Raw genomic sequence first — 15,713 nt, 5'->3', positions numbered from 1 at the left:
GCCTGAGTGTGAGTGACTGTGAGTGCATGTCTGACTGTCTGAATAAGTCTGTGAATGGGTGCATACATTTGTCTTGAGGTGTGTGAATGGGTGTGTAAGTGTCTGAGGGGGTCTTTCAGTGGGCGTGTGACAGTTTCAGTAGGTACATCAGTGTGTTACTGAATTTCTGAGTGGGTATGTGAGTGCCTGGGTAGGTCTTTGAGTGGGTTTATAAGTGTCAGTGCATCTGTCTGTGGGTGCATGAGTTTCTGTGTGAGTCTGTGAGTGGGTGTGTGAGAGTGTGTCAGTTTCTGAGTGTCTCAATGAGTCTTACAGTGGGTGTAGGAGTATCCATGGGTATCTGAGTGGATGTATGAGCATCTTTGTGTCTCTAAGTGGGTGCATGAGTGTGTCAGTGGGATTGTGAGTGGATGAATAAGTGACTGACTGAATCTATCAGTGGGTGTATGAGTGGCTGACTGGGATTGTGAGCGGAAGTCTGAGTTTCTGACTAGGTCTTTGGGTGTATGAGTGGCAGTGCATCTGTCATTGGGATCATTAGTGTCTGTGTGGTTCTGTGAATGGGTGTGAGAAAGTGTGCATGGATCTCTGAATGGGTGTCTGACTATCTGACTAGGTCTTTCAGTTGGTGTATGAGTGTCACTGTGTCTCTGAGTGGGTGCATGAGTGTGTCAGTCTGCGAGTAGATATATTAGTGACTGAGTGGGTTTCTGAGAGTGTGTACAAGTGTCTGTCTGGGTCTGTGAGTGGGTCTGTGAGTGGGTGTGAAAGACTGTGAGTGATTCTGTGAATGTGTGACTGAGTGTCTAACTGGCTCTTTCAGTGGGTGTATGAGTTTCACCCTGTCTGTGAGTGGTTGCATGAGTGTCAGGGCAAATCTGTCAGTGCATGTAAGAGAGTGTGAGTGGGTATGTCAGAATGCACTTTCAGATGAGTATATGAGTGTCTGAGTGAGTGTTTAAGTGGGTATGTGAGTGTCACTAGGTCTGTGTGTGGGTGCAAGACGTGTGTCACTAGGTCACTGACTGGGTGGATAAGTGACTTTGTGGGTCTCTAAGTGGGTGTACAAGAGTCTGTCTGGGTCTGTGAGTGGCTCTGTGAGTGTATGAGTGGTTCTGTGAGTGGGTGTGAGAGAGTGTGAGTGGGTTTGTGAATGGGTGTGTAACTGGCTCTTTGAGAGTGTTTATGAGTGTCACTGTGTCTGAGAGTGGGTGCAGCAGTGTCTGTGTGCATCTGTCAGTGGGTGTAAGAGAGTCTGAGTGGGTCTGTATATGGGTGTCTGACTTTCAGAATGGGTCTGTGAATGGGTGTATGAGTGGGTATTGGAGTGGGTGTACAAGTGTCACTGGGTCTGTCAGTGGTTTCATGAGGGTGTCAGTGGGTCTGTCAGTGGGTGTATAGATGACTGAAAGGGTCTGTAAGTGGGTGTACAAGTGTCTGTCTGGGTTTGTGAGTGGGTGTGAGAGTGTCTGCGTAGGACTGACAGTGTGTATTAATGTATGAGTGAGTGTGTGAATATCTAGTTTTTAAAAAGTTTTATCAGCAGGGTTCTCGACTCCATTGCGGCATTATGGGGGGCCGCACTGAGTGCTGTGACAGAGACGTGACTCCATCCTCGTAGCAAAAAAAAATGGTTTGCGATGTTTTAGAAGTAATAAAGCATTCCTCAGATACACCTGAACAATCTCCAAGGGGGTCACAGTACTTCTACACTGACCCCTTCTCTTGTTTTCGGACTCAAATGTCATCACCTGGGATCATCGCCCGGTTGGTAAGATGGCACCCACAACTTTCTGCACAGGTTGCGGCGAACCAATCACACTGCTGCTTCTGACACGCAGAGTCATGACATTCTGCACAGGAGTCACAACAGATTCGGGTCCCTATATATACAATTTTTTTTCTCCACCCAATTACATGAAAACCACTAAACGGATTCACACCAAATCACAAAAAGGTCGCTTTACGTACCAATACCTAGCTTTCTGCCAAATTTGGTGTAATTCTGTCCAGTGATTCAGGCGCTAACACTGTTCAAAATCCATATGGAAAAATGAATGGAGAAAAAGTGTTTTGGGACCCTACCTTTTTCTCAGCCCCACTTGGCAAATCAGCCCGAAATGGTCCAGACAGCAGCTGATGTGTCGAATTTTTTTGGACAATTTCATGAAGATTCAACTGACAAGTAAAAAAATGCTTTTTCTCTAGCAACTGGGTCCTAATTATAACTACTTAGTGACGATCACCACTAGGCAGTTATAGTTGGGACCTAGTTTCTATAGAAAGATCATTTATGTTTTGCCTATAACTTGGGCACCGCTTGACGAATCTTCATGAAATTTTCAAGACTTATACTTTGCTAAGTTCAGCTTCCTTCTTGAAAGTTTCAGGGTGATCTGTCAAGCAGAGGTGAGAAAACAGGGGGGGGTCCCAAAACATGTTTTCCACATTCATTTTTCCATAGAAATATTAGACATGCCTACAATCCAAACCACTGAATTGAATTACATCAAATTTGCCATGAAGCTAGATTCTGTTACGCAGATCACACTTTTTGTGATTTGGTGAAAATCTGTTCAGTAGTTTTGAAGAAATTTAAGTCCAAAAAACATAGATATATAGCGATGCGGATCCCCGCGGATCCAACTGTCCCCATGCTAATATCTGATTGGCTGGCAACACTTTGGCAAGAAAAGGTTGGCAGCCGTGTCCCAGAAAAAAAGACAAAAAAGAAAATGGGCCAGGGTAGAGTCACCTGACCCTTTAGCCCTGGTGCTGGGGTCACTGAGGGACCCCACCAGGGCTAAAAAACATTTTTTTTAAAAACATGCATGGATGGATGTGTGGATTTTTACATTTTTTTTTGTTTAAAAAAGTCTCATGTACTTTTTTTTATTTGACCCTGAGTGGGCCAAATCCCGGGGACATCGTAAAGGAGGGGAGCGCACAGAGTCCCCCTTCCTGGGCTTTAATAAGCCCTGGGGACCGCCACCTCCCCAGAATGCCTATGTAAATGAGAGCAGCTGTGGCCCATGCCCCAGGGACCACAACTCCCCTAGGGCAGAATAGTTTTAAAGTAAATGGGGGAGGCACAATGCCCTCTCCCACAGTCCCAGGAACCACCACCTCCCTGGAGCTATCCATTTAATTAATGTTGGGGGGCCTCTGCACCCCAGAGACCACTATACCCCATGGCTACACTTTATTTGGAGGCGGGACAGCATAGCCCCCCCGCTGCTCCGGGGTCCACCACCCCACCGGGGCAAATCATTAAAAAAAAGAAAGGTGGTCCCTATGGGACCCAAAGGCCCAGGCACCACCACACCCCAGGGCTATTCCCATTGGAGGGAGGCTGTGCGGACCCCCTCGTGGAGCCACTGATGGCCCTGGGGACCACCACCCTCCAAGGCCAGCCCCTGCTATGTCCCCGGGGTGCCAACACTCTGCTGTTTGACAGCGGGTTCTTTGAAGCAGGTCCTGCTGTCAAACAGCAGAGCTTTCATATCTGTCCCCTGCAAGCGTGCAGGGGACAGAGATGAAATGCTTTAGCAAGCATGGAGCTGCTAACAAAGCAGCTTCATGCTTGCTGATGCAATGGCGTGGAAGCCTTAAACCAGGTAGCACGTAAAGGGCACTTTATTTGTAATTTTAAAAAAAATATATAGAAGGAGGGACTGCAGGGGAGCACTGATAATTACCCACAAATTATGGCACTTATGATATCTTTAACTACATCTATGTCAGATTTGCAGTAAAAATTTTAATGAAAAAACTGCATGGCGAGGGCGCGAGTTATAGTTAGTTGAGATCACTCAAACTATAACTGGTAAATTTCTAACATTTTGTACATTTCAAATGTGAGCCCCTGTAACCTTTGTTTTTTTCAGTGTATATATTTATATTTATATATATATATATATATATATATATATATATATATATATATATGATTCTTCAACAGATGGACAATTAGCCATCTGACGGCTGCACCGATCCCGTCAGTTGATTTTCCATGGTAAAATAGACTCGCATCCAACAGGCTCGAATTCAGTTGATGATTTTATTTCTTAATACAGGTGACACAGCGTCCTGAAATGCGATGTATATATATATATGTATATCTCTACAGGGAGTGCAGAATTATTAGGCAAATGAGTATTTTGACCACATCATCCTCTTTATGCATGTTGTCTTACTCCAAGCTGTATAGGCTCGAAAGCCTACTACCAATTAAGCATATTAGGTGATGTGCATCTCTGTAATGAGAAGGGGTGTGGTCTAATGACATCAACACCCTATATCAGGTGTGCATAATTATTAGGCAACTTCCTTTCCTTTGGCAAAATGGGTCAAAAGAAGGACTTGACAGGCTCAGAAAAGTCAAAAATAGTGAGATATCTTGCAGAGGGATGCAGCACTCTTAAAATTGCAAAGCTTCTGAAGCGTGATCATCGAACAATCAAGCGTTTCATTCAAAATAGTCAACAGGGTCGCAAGAAGCGTGTGGAAAAACCAAGGCGCAAAATAACTGCCCATGAACTGAGAAAAGTCAAGCGTGCAGCTGCCACGATGCCACTTGCCACCAGTTTGGCCATATTTCAGAGCTGCAACATCACTGGAGTGCCCAAAAGCACAAGGTGTGCAATACTCCGAGACATGGCCAAGGTAAGAAAGGCTGAAAGACGACCACCACTGAACAAGACACACAAGCTGAAACGTCAAGACTGGGCCAATAAATATCTCAAAACTGATTTTTCTAAGGTTTTATGGACTGATGAAATGAGAGTGAGTCTTGATGGGCCAGATGGATGGGCCCGTGGCTGGATTGGTAAAGGGCAGAGAGCTCCAGTCCGACTCAGATGCCAGCAAGGTGGAGGTGGAGTACTGGTTTGGGCTGGTATCATCAAAGATGAGCTTGTGGGGCCTTTTCAGGTTGAGGATGGAGTCAAGCTCAACTCCCAGTCCTACTGCCAGTTCCTGGAAGACACCTTCTTCAAGCAGTGGTACAGGAAGAAGTCTGCATCCTTCAAGAAAAACATGGTTTTCATGCAGGACAATGCTCCATCACACGCGTCCAAGTACTCCACAGCGTGGCTGGCAAGAAAGGGTATAAAAGAAGGAAATCGAATGACATGGCCTCCGTGTTCACCTGATCTGAACCCCATTGAGAACCTGTGGTCCATCATCAAATGTGAGATTTACAAGGAGGGAAAACAGTACACCTCTCTGAACAGTGTCTGGGAGGCTGTGGTTGCTGCTGCACGCAATGTTGATGGTGAACAGATCAAAGCACTGACAGAATCCATGGATGGCAGGCTTTTGAGTGTCCTTGCAAAGAAAGGTGGCTATATTGGTCACTGATTTGTTTTTGTTTTGTTTTTGAATGTCAGAAATGTATATTTGTGAATGTTGAGATGTTATATTGGTTTCACTGGTAATAATAAATAATTGAAATGGGTATATATTTTTTTTTGTTAAGTTGCCTAATAATTATGCACAGTAATAGTCACCTGCACACACAGATATCCCTCTAGCATAGCTAAAACTAAAAACAAACTAAAAACTACTTCCAAAAATATTCAGCTTTGATATTAATGAGTTTTTTGGGTTCATTGAGAACATGGTTGTTGTTCAATAATAAAATTAATCCTCAAAAATACAACTTGCCTAATAATTCTGCACTCCCTGTAGTGTGTTACACATGGCAGTATACTTGTATGTTGACCAAAGTTGTAGGAGTAACATAGGAAGAAGTATGTGTAAAGCCCATGTGTGGCATTCCATGTCAGTGTAAGGCCTAAGCAGTTGTAATTGTCAATCCTTGATGACATTGTCACACCAACAGTACAAAACACACATATGTCTTGGCAATACTGGCAGTCTATGTACACACATTCACACAGGCAGTCAGCCTTATTGACAGATGTAACCAATGTGATGGGTCACCTGTTCTGTGTAGTATGTTGCCCAAATGAAAAACATATGCATGCAGCAATGTGAAACCCACAAAATCTAACACAATGGTGGCAAACATGACATACATGAGTCATCTACATATAATAATATATAATCTGCACAAGTCAACAATGTACTCAACATGCCAATCTCAACATCCATTTGCCACAGTAGTGTTGAACAAAACAGTCTGTAGAATTACACTGTCCCCTGCAAGTTAGACACATAGACATGTGTTACAAATCATTATATTGCATCTACTTTTGTTGTACCTAACTCCTTGTAACAAAATCATTGTCTCCAACATGAAGATGGCCCACTTTCAAATACATAAGTGCTAATCCAAGTGCACCAAATTTCCAACTTCTCTGCCAAAAATGATAGTTCAAGACTGACATTGAACAGCATAACAATTCATGTGACAAGTGCGAACTGTACCCTGTGTTCTCTGAAATCAAATGGGCAAGTAAGTGTACTATGAAACGACTGTGCCAAACTCATGCAGGACAACAAGAACATCTGTGGTTTACTATGACATATGTACGTGTAAGGGTTATACATGTTGGCTATGTGACTACCTACCTAAGGAGGACCAAGAAGCCAAATATTAGATCATCAATCTGTCACTTCATACATGTAGTGAGTGCACATAACAGTGGTCAGGAACAACTCCAAATAGCCAGCACAAAAACCTATTGGATTACCATGAAAGTTGGGCTGTAGAACTGTACAATGTGCCAGGTCATGCCCATCATTTGCTATTATACAGCAAAATTGAAGAGACGTGTAAACCTATGGCCAACTGTATAAGTAGCACATATTGTGATAAACTGTAAGAACTGTGTATGTTTATTTGAGTATAGATAACACACATGGACAGGAATGTTGCTTTAACAGAGACCAATGGCATTGACAGTTGTCATTCCTCTTTCACTTCCAGACGACCAAGGATATGGTCTTCTGCCATGGGCCATGAACCAATACCCTATCCCCTGACTGAGCCAGAGAGAAATTACAATAATGCACTTATCAAGACATGCAACCTTGTGGAGAGGACCTTTGGCATGTTCAGTACCCTCTTTAGGTGTTTGAGCTGGTCAGGCGGCTGATTGCTCTTCTCACCCCCTCTTATCTGCAAAATAATACTTGTCTGCACCATCTTTCACAATATCTGTGTTAGGACAAATATCCAGTGGGACAGGGACCATCAAGAGCAGGACCCAGTGGTGGATTAGAAGGAGGAGGATGCTGCTGAAATCCATTACACAGTAGCTGGGAATAAGTATCACACACTCATTGTGCTACATTTCTTTTCATGAACAACATGTACTGGGATCGACCATGTCCACGCATCATTGCATGGTTCAACCCACAAAAAAATGTTTGCAAACTTTATTTGTCTTTGTGTTTATGTTACAGTCACCAGAAACATTAACTCACCCACATCTTGTCTACTAGAAGTAGGCCTCTGAATTTAACAATCATGTCATCAGACCTGTTGAGCGGCATGGGGTCATGCCTCACATCTACCAACTATACATATATAGGAATGCCATGTGAAGCAGTGTAATGCATTTAAGGGACAGGACAGCTATGCTAAATTACAAGATCAAAATTGATCATCACTCTTCCCTTGTACTTGAGCACTGCAGAGATGCATAACTAACACTCTTGATGTGTTGTGCAGCAGCATGTGTACAACAGATGGCACTCAGTGAAGGGCGTGAACACATCCAACAACTTCCATACCAGAGAATAACCTCACAATGCAGTCTGTCTCACAAATGTGTCAGAATGCAGAATCACAGCATCTTGCTGAAACTAATGTTGGCGCTGACATCATCAGTGATAATGAGTGACAGTTTTCATGGACTAAGGCCTAGTGTAATGCAAACATGTAAATGCCGTCAGTTGTAACGAGTGCATACATGTATCTGTGTGGTTCTACAAAACACAGCACATGTAGTAATTTTGCTGGCACCATTCTCACATATCTCACATCAAGCTACAGTAGATAAAAGACACATTTCACATGCATTGCACAGCAAAGCAATGAGGAGCAAATGCTTGTAAAATTGAAATATGAAATATGAGCAAATTACATTGTATAGTCATTCTCTAGGCAGATTAGTGTGATATTGAATAGGTGAGATACAAGCATTTGAATATTTTAAGAATACGAAGATGTCAATTGTGAACTTACACTTAGATCCAAAGGCAGACACAACTGTGTGTGCATACACACAAACTCATTGCACATGGTTAGCTGAAGGGAAATGTAAGTTGAGTGTGTCCCATTATCATGCATATGCCAGGGAATGCAATCTTCTTGGACCAGGAGGCTCATACAAAGCACTGCCCATAGTGTCTTTATAGTGTTACTGATGTTGACAAGAGTAAGTAACATGTCTTGCTGCAGGGATGACTGATGGCCACGACCAGTTCTCAAGGTCTGTTGCTGTGTGACATAATCACCCCAGATCTACATCATGTTTAATAAAATATATGGTCATGACAACTCCATGTGTGGCTGACGTGGGCCTGGGCAAGACATTTGAACCAAAATATAGCCATGTGTAACTGCACATGCAGAGCTTATGTGTTCTGCTACAGTGTGTTCAACACAGTACCCTCTGCTTCAGTCCAAAGTTTGTGTGGTACCAAACAGTGTTTAATGACAGAGTATGTGTCATGCTCTTCATGATGTATGTTGCAGGCTTACCACAGTACAGCTCAAATGTTGTCCTGTGAGTGTTAACAGAGTGGCATATAATGTGCATGGGCACACAGTGCAGCCTAGATAGTTTCCTTATGCTACAACAATGTTTGCAAGCATATAGCAAAATAAGTATAGTATCTTACCTAACACATACAAATGTTGACTTTTGAGTAAAATTTAGATGTAAAGGTCTAACTATGTGGAATATCACTGCTATGAAGGTAGCACACACATATGCATTCAATGTTAGAGTGAGTCAGTGAGTCAGTAAATGCACAAATGACCATCTGGTGTGATTGGCTACCTAGATTCTAAGTTCACCTAACTCCTCTCTGGTGCAGAATATTGTGATGCAGGGAACTATGAAACATATTGCCACTTAGGATTCATCACACTTATATGGCCTACTCAAGTTGCCCGCACAATAATCAAACTATAGGCAAAGAGTTTGAGCAAACCGTAATACATAATAAGTAATTAAAGGTCTTTACAATTCAAAATATGTATGTGTTTTTCACAAAAATATATTGTCAGTCATAATGTCCGCACCATGAACACAATGACTCATGCATATGTGCACTTTTAACATAGACATGGAACACATCCCAAGACTTCAAGCATGTCAGGTAAGAAAAGATGAGCAAGAAAAGTAAGCCCTGGTGAGTGTTTACCTGCATTGCACAATTCACAACACTGTATCACACACAATAGGTTATTTACATTGATAAAAACACATGCAGTGGCCATTTGCATGACACATTGCACCCAGAGATTCAGACGTTAGCCACACGTCAACACCAATGCATCCAAAACAAAGCATTGTTCATTGGCATGCATTGTGCATTAACCATGCATTGGCTACTTCTGTACCGATGCATCTTAAAACATGACATATTTGTAGAAAACCGTGGATCACACAAGAAATGATGCAATGGCTCTGCCGTGCTGCAAACTAGGAAGTGTGAAGTTACTTTCACTTTCATTTACAGTCTTTATGTCTGTGCTGGCTGTTGGATGTGTTTAGTAATTGCTCTTGGTGTATATTGAGAATTTTGGCCTTGTTGGTGTCTGTGCTGTCTCTGTTGTGTACAAAATTTGTTAATTGTAAGTCTATTTAGGAGTTTTGCAGTTTTAGGGGCAGGGGTAAGGGTAGGGTTTGGTTTGGGTACTGTTAAGGGTGGATAGTTTTGGTAGGGCCTACAATCTGTCAGAGGGAGAGTTTGGGGGCCTGCTTTGGTTATGGGCCCATTACATGCAAAATATCATTACTATGGGTAGTAGGGTTAGTCAAGGCTACCCTACAAAGGAGCACAAAGAGCAGTGGGAGGAAGTCCACTGGCATATGAGCCGGGTGTTTGGAGTTGAGCGCACTGTCCACCAGTTGAAGCACCAAAGGATGGGTGTGTTGTGCCATTAGGCTGATCACCTTGTAACTGTAGTGAGTGACCCCGTTGGTAAGTAAATATTTTCCATCCGTTTGTAGTTGTTTGTCTTTTGCCAAATGATGGCATTGATTTATCTACAGGAAGGGGCAGATATTTTGAGATGTAGTATGCCATAACACAGGCAAAGTCAGTAAAATGTTAACAGCATGCCCCAGGAGCCTGTTCACAATGGCCTAACTATAGCCCTGGCAGACCACAGAGTGCAGGGTTTAATTGTATACATGCCCTCTATTCACAATGAGGCTGTGCAGAGCAGGAATTTTCAATGTTAAAATACCCTGCACGTTTAACATTAAAGGAGCTAAGTAAAGAAAAAAACCTAGCATGTTAAATGTCTGATGTGTGTTGTATTGTTCAGAAGACGTATAGAGTTGTGCATGCACCAGCCAAAGTTATACCTTGCAAGTGTGGGCTGGCAAATTTGAGTGTTCAAATAGCCATCAAAGCCATGCACCCTTGCACCATGTAGCAAGGAAGGATGTTTTGTGCATAGTCTGAACTCTGTGCAGAAGAGTCATGATTAGTTTGATATTATCCCTAAACACTTCAACATGGCATATATCTGTCCCTAATTAAGCCATGTCAACTTTGCCACATGCTACGTGTCCAATATGCAGACAATACCAGACATTTGTAAAGTCAATGTGCTGTGCTTCATGTGTACACAATGCACATGTTCAATATTCATAGAGCAATGCATTATGTTAGTCTTATAGGTCGCCCTGCACCATACACCTGTGTCGAGGTGGAGTTCTTCCGGGATCCCAAGTCTACAAGTGAAATGTCACTGGAATATTTTTTCACCTCTGTAAGGATATACATGATCTATGATATTGCTAACATTGTGATGTGTAAGGCGTAGCATCATTCGCCTGTTACCAATTTTCTGCATATGTCAAATCACAAATTAAATAGCACAAAGTAGCGTGAAATGGATAAGGACAAAGGTAAATGTGCATGTATTGGCAATGCATGCAGGCCCACATGATTGATGGCTCATTAACTGCTGTGGTAATGTGTGGCCAGCTACAGTTTGGATGCTTATGGCATATATGACTTCACCAGCCCCAATAACCACAGATAGTCAGAAGTTCAATTATCTAGCACCCATACGATTGAAAAAAAATAAAAAGTCACAAAGTATATGGCAGAAAAGTGACATGAGATAGGCTGAGATTTTCATAACAAAGCATGTTTGCCAAAGTCCAAATCTGAGCATGATACAGGTGGGACTGTGGTGTAAAATATACCCAATACAAATTTACCAATTGTCACAATACACACTGAACATCTTTTGAAATATAATACTTCTACAATTGTGGTTTCACAACTTACTATGCCCAAACATGCACAATACGTTTACCCTTGCTGCCACGATTAGTATAGAGTGAAAGACTAAAGGCATGATGAGACAGCCATGCTATTCAAAAGCCTAGATGTTTTAAGATCCACACATGTACCAGTAGCTAGTCATGTAGCCAAATCTCAAAATCAGATAAACTTGTGTGACCTTGTGAGGAGGCTAGGCATTACCAAACAACATCCCTTCCTATGATAGATGCTGCATATGTAGTTGTGAAGGGGCAAAGTTAAACATTTTTTGAAGCAATCACAGTGGCCAAATGGCATATTCCAGCGTATTGCTGTGAGAAAGTAAATGCATTGTCCCTAGGAGTCACTTACTTTGTTTCACCACTTAGGCCACATTTATCATAATGTATGGCAACTATAATCCAATCTCGTGGGTACCTGAGCATCCCTCTATGTACTCCATATCGTTAACATGTAAGATTAAGTCAGAGAGGAGCATTTTCCAAGATGCCATGGGAGTTTAAAGAATGTAGGAGAGAAACTCTATTTGACCACAGGTTTGGATGGTTCATCTTCAGACTGCCTGTCTGATGCACATTGCTAGTGTAGTTGTCCACAGAGCAAGGTATGGACTTATGGCCTGGTAGGTCCTGACAGGATGTGAGGAATCCTACCTCAGTGCAGACAGAATAGGTATGGGTACATGTAATACATGCACTAGTCTACAATGATGGCCTCATATACCCAATGTCCTATATTAGACACATGATCATTCTTTTGCAGTGAGTTTTTCAAACTAGATGTAATGTGGAAAGGACCACAGGAATGCCTGCACTGTGTTGGCATCATACAGCCCATTGCACAGTTTGCGTACTCATGGTGTTACCCCTACTGACTAGCACCAAACCTGTCACCCTTCAATCATAGTGGAAGATTAACTGCAAGATACAGCATAAAGTACTTATAAACATAAGATCACCAGCATGCATGCACACACTCAGTAGATGGATATCGATTTTGTTAATGTGCATCAAGAAAAGAAGCCTTGCTGACATAGGATATGTAAGTGTCCCCATGGTTTTGCAGGAAATATATTACATAAGCTATCTGTTAGGGTTCCTGGTATTTCCATGAGTCAAAATTGGAACAATGTCCAACGGGTCTGTTTTATGGGCGATAGCTAGCCACCCTCCATCTATGTTTTAACTACCTGACACAGAGTCAGTAAATAGAGCAATGTGTGTGGCCTTGTGTATTTGCCAAATTAGTTAACCAATGCTGAGGTACACTATGTGTACTTCCTTGATATATCTAATTTCACATAGGCTATTGACCATAGAATATACACTGTTATATGCTGCAACAAACACCAGGGAGTCACTACGTGGACAGTCCCTATGTGGACCATGTGTTCAATTCCATATGTACACCACATCATAGTTCCAACTCAGCCTCTGGATTAATATGGTTCTAAGGTTATTTGTGTGGACTTGCTAAATGTGGTTTCGGCCAGACATGCCACATGTGATGTTTCTAAAAAGTAAGCCTATTAATTATGAAAAAAAGTACAATTTTAGCTTTGTTTGATACATATTTATTTCCTTTCCACCAGACAACATGATGGCTGAAGAAAAAAAAGCCCACATAATTCAGATAGCGAGCCACCGGCACAACAGGCACATTGCCACGGGCTACAAATGCATGGGGAGGATCTATGAGGAAGAGAAGGTGGAAGGGACCTGGAAGTCCAGCAGGCATGGACACCATGGACCAGCCAAGGGAATATCAACTCAGGATGTGGGCATGCACTATGTTGGAGTGCTAGTGGTGATTCCTGGAACATCAGCTGAACAGCGGGGCCAAGCACCTCAGCCCTTGCCCACAACCCTGCAATCAGCTCATCATTTGAGACCCAAGCCCTGATAGACCTCACAGAACTTAAGCATAGAATTGTTGCAATACAGGGGGAATTATCAAATCTGAGGGCCACAAAGAAGACATTGCAGCAGTTAGTGGACCAGATAAGTTCTCAAGTTTAGAACTCTTTCTAGCTATTGCCTTTCCCCGTTTTTTTCTCAGTTGTTTTGATAGTTTAATATTTTAGCACAGGTTAGCATAGGTTATAGCATAAGTATAGGTTAGGGCAGTGTTAGTTTAAGATTTCAGTAGTAAGTCATTTTTAGGTGTGGATATGAGTGGGTATGTTTTTTTAGTGGGTGGGGGTTGATACTATAGTGTGTTTTATACTATACTATATATATATATATATATATATATATATATATATATATATATATATATATAAAACATTAAAAAATACAAAACAATATATATTTATTTAGGTTTTAATGTACAGTTCATTTGTGTATAGCTATAGTTTATGTCTGCATAGTGTATTATGTGTGTTGAGAAGGGTGTGGGGTTGATCTTTAACATGTCTGTTTGGGTATATGTATAGATTAGTGTAAGACAAGGTTAGGTACGTTAAGATACAGTGAAGTTAAGGTAGTGTAGGTTAGTCAGCATAAATTAGTTTAGTTATAGTTTAGATAAGGTAAATTAGTGTAGTGTAGATAGTGTTAGATTTTGCTATTTTATATTATTTATATTAAACAATGCTTTCTACATTTCCATCTGCTTAATGATTTACTGCGTAGGAGTTGTCATATATGCTTAGGTTGATTTAAGCACATGCTGTAGGAGTTCCATGCAGTATTTGCAGATATCTGTAACTTTGTGAGACTTCTATGGACATGAGGCAGTCAGTTTTGCATTGGAGCCACTTAAGGGATCTTCAGCATTGTTCGGGAATTGTAAGTGGGGTATTCATGTGTCACGCTACAGCATATGTTGTGTCTCTATTTTCTGTAGCTCTAATGTGTTCAAGGATTCTCTTTTTTAATTGTTAGATGATACTCTCATCATATCTTAGCCCGCAGTGACATTCAAGAATATACACAACATATGTGGTTTCACACGTGATCTTTTGATGAATAAACATTTCCTCACTCCTCCCATCTCTGTATGATCTCATATCCTTGCCAATGGTGCAGGCTTTGTATTGAAGACATCTTCTAAATCTTTTACCCATCTTATCAAGCCAAAATTCAACCTGTGAGTCCTCAAAGTAGCTGTGTACTAACATGTCCTTTATCAAAGGAGCATTTTTAAAAGCAATGGAAACTGATGGTCCTATATCCTCACTTATATCGGGATCCTCCCTCAATATATGCCACTACTTCTGAAAAATATCTCTGATTTTACTACTCTCTGTACTGTATGACAATTTGACTCTTGGTTTAGATGTTTGTGATTTGTGTCTGCAGTGAATCTACCTTGTTGTTTTTGCACTGACAGGTCACTACGATTCCTTTGTTTAGCCTTCTCCAAACCTCTATGTATATCTCCTTGTTTGTAATTTCTTGCTCTGAATCTGTTCATCATTATTTCCTCATGTTTCTCAAATTCTATCCCAGTAGAATAATTCCATTTCAGCCTCAAAAACTCACCAAGTGGAATACTTTTCACTATATGATGGGGATGAAAACTTGATCCATGCAAGATAGAATTGGTGGAGGTTTCCTTTCTATATAGGGTCATCTGTAACTGATTATTCTCTACATATAGATTTATATCTAAGAAATTAATTCTCATCTTATCAATTACAAATGTAAATCTCAGACCCACATAATTAGACTTCAAACTGATGAATAAGCTCCCAAAGTCCTTTATAGTACCTTTTTCCAAATGATGACAAGATCATCAATGTATCTTGTCCATAGTACAACCTTTTCCATATAGTTCCCATGAGAATAACTCCAGGCAACCTCTTTCTCCCACCACCCCATCATGAGGTTTGCATAACTAGGAGAAAAGCCCACTCCCATGGAAGTTTTGCATTTTTGTTTGTAAATCTGTTTGTCAAAATAAACACATTATTATTTAGGCAACGACTTATCATGTCCATTAACATCATTAAGTGTTGATATTCTACCACCATTCTCTTTAAAAAAACAAAAAAAACTCAATGGCTATTTCATGTTCTATTGATGAATATAGGGCTATTATGTCAAAAGTGACTAAATAATAATCTTCCTGACAAATAATGCCATCTATAGTCACTGGCATTTCTAATATATGAACTCAAATGCCAAACCATGGGAGATAAATAATATCAATGTGTTTGGCAAAGTTCTCCAACACCGAACCACATGATGATATTATTGGTCTGCCTGGAGGGTTTTTCAAATTCATAATATTTGGTGCTTCACTTCCAAAAATGT

The sequence above is a fragment of the Pleurodeles waltl genome, chromosome 6, assembly GCF_031143425.1.
Source record: "Pleurodeles waltl isolate 20211129_DDA chromosome 6, aPleWal1.hap1.20221129, whole genome shotgun sequence".
In the NCBI taxonomy this organism is placed as follows: domain Eukaryota; kingdom Metazoa; phylum Chordata; class Amphibia; order Caudata; family Salamandridae; genus Pleurodeles; species Pleurodeles waltl.
The sequence above is the reverse complement of the archived record's forward strand: the minus strand, read 5'-3'. Positions refer to the sequence as shown.